We start from the raw sequence: 7,056 nt of genomic DNA, 5'->3' as shown, positions 1-7,056 counted from the left end.
TAAAAGGAAATTTCCATGTCATACTATAAATAATTTTGTAAAACAACTTATTAAGACACTTTTGTCTTAAGGTACAGATTGGTAGCATAAATTGGTGTTGAGTGGTTGGAAGATAGAATTTATACTTGTCCTTAGACATGGTCATTACTGTATGTGATATATCAATGAGGTATCATATATGGGACACGGACTTCGAGATCAGATACCACATTGGTTAAATTCCATACTTGTTAGCTGTGTTATCATCATTAAGCTGTACACTGTCTCCGAGATTCAGTTATTTCTTCATTAAAATGAGGACAATTATATTAATGACTTTGTGGAACTATCAAGAGGAGTAATGAAATTACTGCAATCAAGAAAATTGCATGGGATTTGTCCATTCTGAGTTAAGTGCCAGTTTTTATTAGGTCTAAAATATTTATTGTTTATTACTTATAATCATGAACTAAAACTCAGAAAATCATTAAATAAATTATGCTATGCAGATTATGGAATATTTCAATGCATAAATAATTTTATATAACAATATGGCATTTCAAAGTAAAGCATAAAATAAATTAAAATGATTTTTATTTTTAAATAAAACAGATTGAGAACAAATATGTAAGAGTGTCCATTTATCTTTGAAATAATAAAATTTTATTATTTAATCTTTATCTCTAGTCTAAATTTTCTTAAAGATTTTTATTTTTTGGAGGTTACCAATTTTTACAAATTAATTTTTAACCCTAGAAAATTCATAAACAAATAGCTGTTCTCTCAATGTAGACAAGCATTTGTCTTGTATACATTCTTAGTTATATCACAGACATTATCATATGAAAATCTGTATGCATTCTTTAACACAGTTAAACTGTATGATAGTATTTAATATTTTTCTACTTATACATAGTCCGCAGTTAAAAATTAGAAAATTGGACAATTCCCTGGCTTTCCCTCCCTGCATGATCAGTACAGCCTCTATGGTCAAAATTTTAAAGCATTGAAACATATGGTAGAAGCTATAAAAGCTCCATTTGGACATAGATACATGTTGTCAGAATTTTAAAAAGGCTGGGGGCTGGTACACAAGCAACAGTATGTTTCTCAGTGAAGTGGAACAAAGATAACATTGGAGTGAAAATGCAAAGAAAGGGATCAAATTGTTACATACATGCTTTGTAGGGAAATAATATTTTCCTAGAAAATAGTTCCTCCTATTAAATCACACCCCCACCCCTTGGTGTGGCCATGACTTTCTTGAATGGTCACATGTTTAAGGGAGGTGCCATCAATGATGAGGTCATGTGATTACATTCCTCTGCCTTGGAAAACTAGTAAGTGTAGTGCTGGGAAGATGGCTCAGTGAGAAAAAAGCTCTTGTCACACAAGTGTGAGGACCCGAGTTTGAATCTTCAGAGCCTACTTAAAAGACAGATGTGTAGGGTGAACATCTGTCATTCCAGCACTGCCACACAGAGACAAGAGGCAGACAAAGATGGAGGGGTCCCTGGAAGGGCATGGGCCAGCTAGCCTGGAATGTGCAGAGAAAACAAACAGAGACCCGGTTACAAAACAAGCTAAAACATAATGATTGGCACCTGAACTTGTCCTATGACCTCCACATGCTCATTGTAGCCTTCACACCTGGATTCACACATATATGTGTTCGCACACATTTATTTTGCATACACAAAATAAAGCCTAAGTGCAAATTCTTTGACTCAAAAGCTTGACTAATTCAAAGCTCTGGTGTATGTCAGTGGTTGGATTGGTGAAAACTAAGCCTTAGGAAGAGTCTTGGCTCCAGGGTTTCCCTAAAATGCAAACTCCTGGTTTTCAAAGCCTAACAATCATATTAATAAAGAGATGTCATGAGTAAAACTTGAGCCAATGGTTTAGTTTCCCAGACAGCAGTTCTAAAAGCACCAATTAAAACCACAATGTTCACAATACGCTGTAATTGCTAAGACTGTTCTGAAAACAAATGCCCACAGGCACATGGCCTCCTTCCACAGAAGGAAGTTCAATAAAACATTAGTCAGTGTTCTTAAAATGTGACATAAGCTGGTTGGCAACAAAGAAAACACTCACAGCAACAATAGAAATTACCAAGAGTGCCTCATGCCTTTTGAATCCACCCCTACGCCTCCCAGGAAAGAAAAGATGCCTCAGTATTTGGAATAGTTTCTTACTTTTTTAGGCTGTCACGCTACTTGCTCCCCATCCTCATCTTCATCTTCTTCTAATCTACTTCAAATAATAGAATCATAGAGCCAAGGCAAACTCTCTGCTACTGATCTCAAATATAAATACATCCTTTTCTTTCGATTCATAGGATCTCCGTGGCTGAATATGCTTGGGATATTAGGAAGTTCTATTGCCTGATTCGGACACACTGTGCCATCAGCACAGGCCATATTCTGTGCAGTCTGATAGTGAATGACTGTATGATATGCTAAACAAGAGGAGGATTGATGAAATGCCTGAAAGCTGGCAGTGTAAACTGAAAATGGAAGCACTGCCCATGGATTTCCACGACTATGTGTGACTATGACCTGGTGGGTGGAGAATCAGGTGACCTGACTAAAATGGTTCCTAACTTCTTTGTGTTTTTCTTTCTTTCTATCTATCTTTCTTTCTTTCCTTCCTTCCTTCTTTCTTTCTTTCTTTTTTTTATTTCAATACCAATATGATCCAGATTGAGTACAATCACAGAATGTAGAATAGATAATACAGGAAGATCATGAGTTTGAATCCATCCTGGCTGCATATTAAAAAAAAAAGAAAACAAATAACTACCAAACCTGTAGAGGGAGGCTACCTATCTAATCTTACAAGGCTGATTGTTGTCTCCATATTAGCTAAGTCCCCAGGTGCTGTAAGCACAGACACAACCTGAGTGTCAATAGGAATGCTTTAGCCAGTTAATGGCTAGCATGTGGAGATCTGTGATGTCATTTATAAATTCTTTAGAAAATGGAAAGCATAGGCTGGAAATCATAACTAGGATCCAAAATGGTGTGCTGAAACTGTGGTCTCAGGAGTTAGAGATGCTGCTTTTTCTTTTTTTTTTTCTGGTTTTCTTTTTTTAATTTAATTTATTTACTTATTATTATATTTTATTCACTTTGTATCCCCTCTGCAGCCCCCTCCCTCATCTCCTCCTAGTTTCACCCACCCTTCTTCTTCTCCCCCTATGCCCTTTCCCTAGTCCCCTGATAGGGGAGGACCTCCTCCCTTTTCTATCTGACCCTAGCTTATCAGGTCTCATCAAAGCTGGCTGCATCATCTTCCTCTGTGGCCTGGCAAGGCTGCACCCCCCAGAAGGAGGTGATCAAAGAGCCAGCCACTGAGCTTTATTTTTACTTTATTTGTATGTGTGTTTTGCCTGCATGTATGTCTATGTACTGGGTGCATGCAATCCCTTATGAAATCAAAAGAGGAATTTGGATCTCTTGGTACTGGAGTAAGAGATGGTTATAAGCTGCCATTTCAGTGTTGGAAGTTGTACTACTGGGTTCTTCCAGAAAAGCAGCGGGTGCTCTTAACCACTGAGTCACCTCTACAGCCTCTGCTTGCTCTTCTTAGGACAGGATCTTTCTGTGTAGCCCAGGTAGACGTGGAATTTGAGATTTCCTGCTTGAGCTTGCTGGGCATTGAAATGACCAGCATGTGTCACCATTCCTAGCTCTTCGTTTAAGATTTTAAAATACTTTTTAAAGCCCTGGAGTGAGGGGCTTTAAAACCTTGCAAGTGGTTTCCAACTCTGTGAGTATGAAGATGAAGCAAATGTTTAGGTGACAAAACTTAAGGTTCAAAGGTGATATGACCATTTTATTTGCATTGCAAACTGGACACAGTAGCACTCCTCTCTCTTTTCTGATCTCAAAAGTATCTCCAGCCCCCACAAGCAGAAGATCTAAGAAGCCCACACTGATTTACTTTTAAGATTCTGGAGGATTTCACAAAAGGAATCACTCAGAGAAACATATTAAACAGGCTTCTAGTAGTGGGACCAGGCTGCATTCAGGTGAGTTGTGGGTCTACGGTGTCTCCTAGAGATCCCTAAACAATTTAGGTTGATGCTGGGACAGGAGGTAGCTCTCTGAAAACTGATAACAAGACCCCATTGCCCAGGACAACATCCACACAGCTTATTGAATATGGAGGAATCACATGGAACCTTCACCCCTACATTCTAGTTTCTCTGTCATGCTGAGGCACGCTGGAGGGTAAGAAAAAGAAACCTGGACACCAAACCAGCCACAAAAACCTTGACTTAAAATCACTCCTGCCTGTGAGATATGCTGGTTGAGAACTTGTGGAAATGGCCAACCAATGTTTGGTTTAATTTGAAGTCCACTCCAGGAGAGGGAGTCCATGCTCTACATTGCCTGGATGGCCAGGAACTGGAGACTAGATAGCCCAGAGACCCTGGGTAGAACCAAACATGCCTGGCCAATAAGAAAAGAAAAGGAGGAAGGAAGGAAGGAAGGAAGGAAGGAAGGAAGGAAGGAAGGAAGGAAGGAAGGAAGGAAGGAAGGAAGGAAGATTTTAGAAGTCAGATGGTATCGAGGACACCAGGAGAACACTGTCTATTCCATCTCCCAAGCAGGGCAATTATGGGCTCACAGACTGAAGTGCTAAGCATGAAGCTTACATGGATCTGCATGCGATGGCTGTTAGCTTGTGTGTGTGTTTTTTTTTGTTTGTTTGTTTGTTTGTTTGTTTTCCCTGTGGTACTCCTAGCTTTGGGAGCTGGTGTGTTTTTTTACTTTTGTAATTATAAAAAGATTAATTATAAAAATGAAAATAATTTCTTGTCTACAGTCTTGTGGTTGCCTTTTAATTGTTTTATGGGACATTTTAGACATTGTGATATACATTTAGAATGTATATTAAAGTTCCCCTATATACAGTCCAGACTATTAAAATAGCTAAGAAATCTCGGTTAATCCAGCCCAAATTCACGATATTTATAAAGAATCTTTCTCTGAATCTTGTTTGGCAGCATATCAGTTGTTCCACACACAGGAACAATACTGATGTGAGCAAAGTAGGAAAGCTCCCAAGCAGAAGCGAAAGTGTTTTGACAATGCAAAGTAGATGGGCTGTGTGAAATCACACAGCTATGGAGATAACGATTCTTTTCAAGGCATAGCCATACTGTCTTGTCTACTAACTGTGAAAGTAAGATAGAACTTGGGAAAATAAAGCATCATACTTTTGGTATTTCTTAGACAGAGCCCAGGAAATAACAGAGAAGAAAAACATTCAAAATCTTAGTAAGGTTTTATTTTAACTACACTCAGTGCACATTAGAATAAAGGAAAGGAGTGTAAACACAGAATCTTAAAAAATAACTTGTAGTCACACATCATGTTGGATTGCCTTGACCTGCTTAGGTGTGAGAGTTTTCGCATTGTCATATCCTATTTTGTTTGTTGTCATCTCTTGGAAGCCTGCTATTTTCTGAAAGACTGAGTGGATATGGGGGAGAGAGATGCTAGCTGTGAGTAGAGCTAAAAGGAGTGGAAGGAGAAGAAACTGTGGTTGGGGTATATTATATGCCAAAATACCTATTTTCAATTTTAAAAAAAGAATATTATTTAAAAACTAGTTATAATGAATAATTAAAATTAAATGTATTTCTGTATATGACTAAATAGCACCTTATCTATGCATTGCATAACATATCTTACACTAACAAAATCAGTACACATAAAGCTAGAATTCTAGGTACAAGGTGTCATAGAAAAAAAGCAATCATCAAGCACCAAATGTCATTTCTATTGAGACAGAAAATGTTTTCTATTTGTTATTTTTTATTTTAATTTTTGTGTGTATGGGTCTATTGCCTGCATGTATGTATGATTACCGTGTGCATGCCTGCTGAGAACAGAAGCCAGAAGTTGGCCATCAGACCCTATCAAATCAAGTTGTAGATGGTTGTAAACTGCCGTGTGGGTACTGGGAATCAAACCTGGGTCCTCTGGGAGGACAGCCAGTGCTCTTAACTGGTGAGACATCCCTCCAGTCATCTACTTGTTCTTAATTCCCTGTAGCCTTTTCTTTATCAGACATGGAAGTAGTTATCTATAAGAATAAAATCACACACACGCACACACGCACAAACACACACATCATTGTCAGAAGACATAAAACTCTTCAACTACAACTTAATGAAACTAGGTAGTTCCTACCTTCAAGGAAAACCAGCCCGTATACCTACCACCTCATAATTTAAAGCTGGATTCTCATCACTGACTCCCTCTATACAAACCCCGCAGCATCTCTAAAAGCAATCGGAGAGCAACTTTAAACAATCATTTGGAGTTAGTACCTGGATAAGTCAGTTCCATATTTCACTTTTGATTAGAGTGCATTGGCTTCTGCTTGGGTGATCAATACTCTGACAACAGCCAGGCAGGACAAAACTAGATGAAATAAGACAAGGTAAAGACCCTCACCTAAAGGCTGGACAAGGAAATCCAACAGACAGAAAAGAGTCCCAAGAGCAAGCACAAGTCAGAGATACACATGCTCCTACAAAAACACTACATTAACAGTCATAACATACACTCGAAGGACCTGGTGCAGACTCATGTAGGCCCCATGCTTGCCACTTCGATTTCTGCAAGCCCTTACGTGCTCTGCTTAGTTGACTCAGTGGGGTTTGTTCTCCTGGCACCCTCATTTCCCATGACTCCTATAATCTTTCCTTCCTCTCTTCCAGTTACTTGATTGCCTAAGTGAGGGACCTAATGGAGACCTCCCATTAAGATGCTCTTTCTGTACAATGTCTAGCTGTAGGTCTCTGCGTCTGACAGAGGAAGCCTCTTTAATGACAACTGGACAATATACTGATCAATGAGTATAAAAGAATGTCATTAGGAAACTGGGAATCATTTTGCTGATCTTCCTTTCGTCTTTCCTTTCTTGCTTTATTTTTTTCTTATTGGCCAGTCATGTTTGGTTCTACCCAGGGTCTCTGGGCTAGCTAGTCTCCAGTTCCTGACCATCCGGGCAATGTAGGGCATGGACTTCCTCTCCTGGAGTGGACTTCAAGTT

Source organism: Psammomys obesus, unplaced genomic scaffold (assembly GCF_907164565.1).
Source record: "Psammomys obesus unplaced genomic scaffold, mPsaObe1.curated_primary_1811, whole genome shotgun sequence".
NCBI lineage: Eukaryota > Metazoa > Chordata > Mammalia > Rodentia > Muridae > Psammomys > Psammomys obesus.
This window is presented reverse-complemented; position numbering follows the sequence as displayed.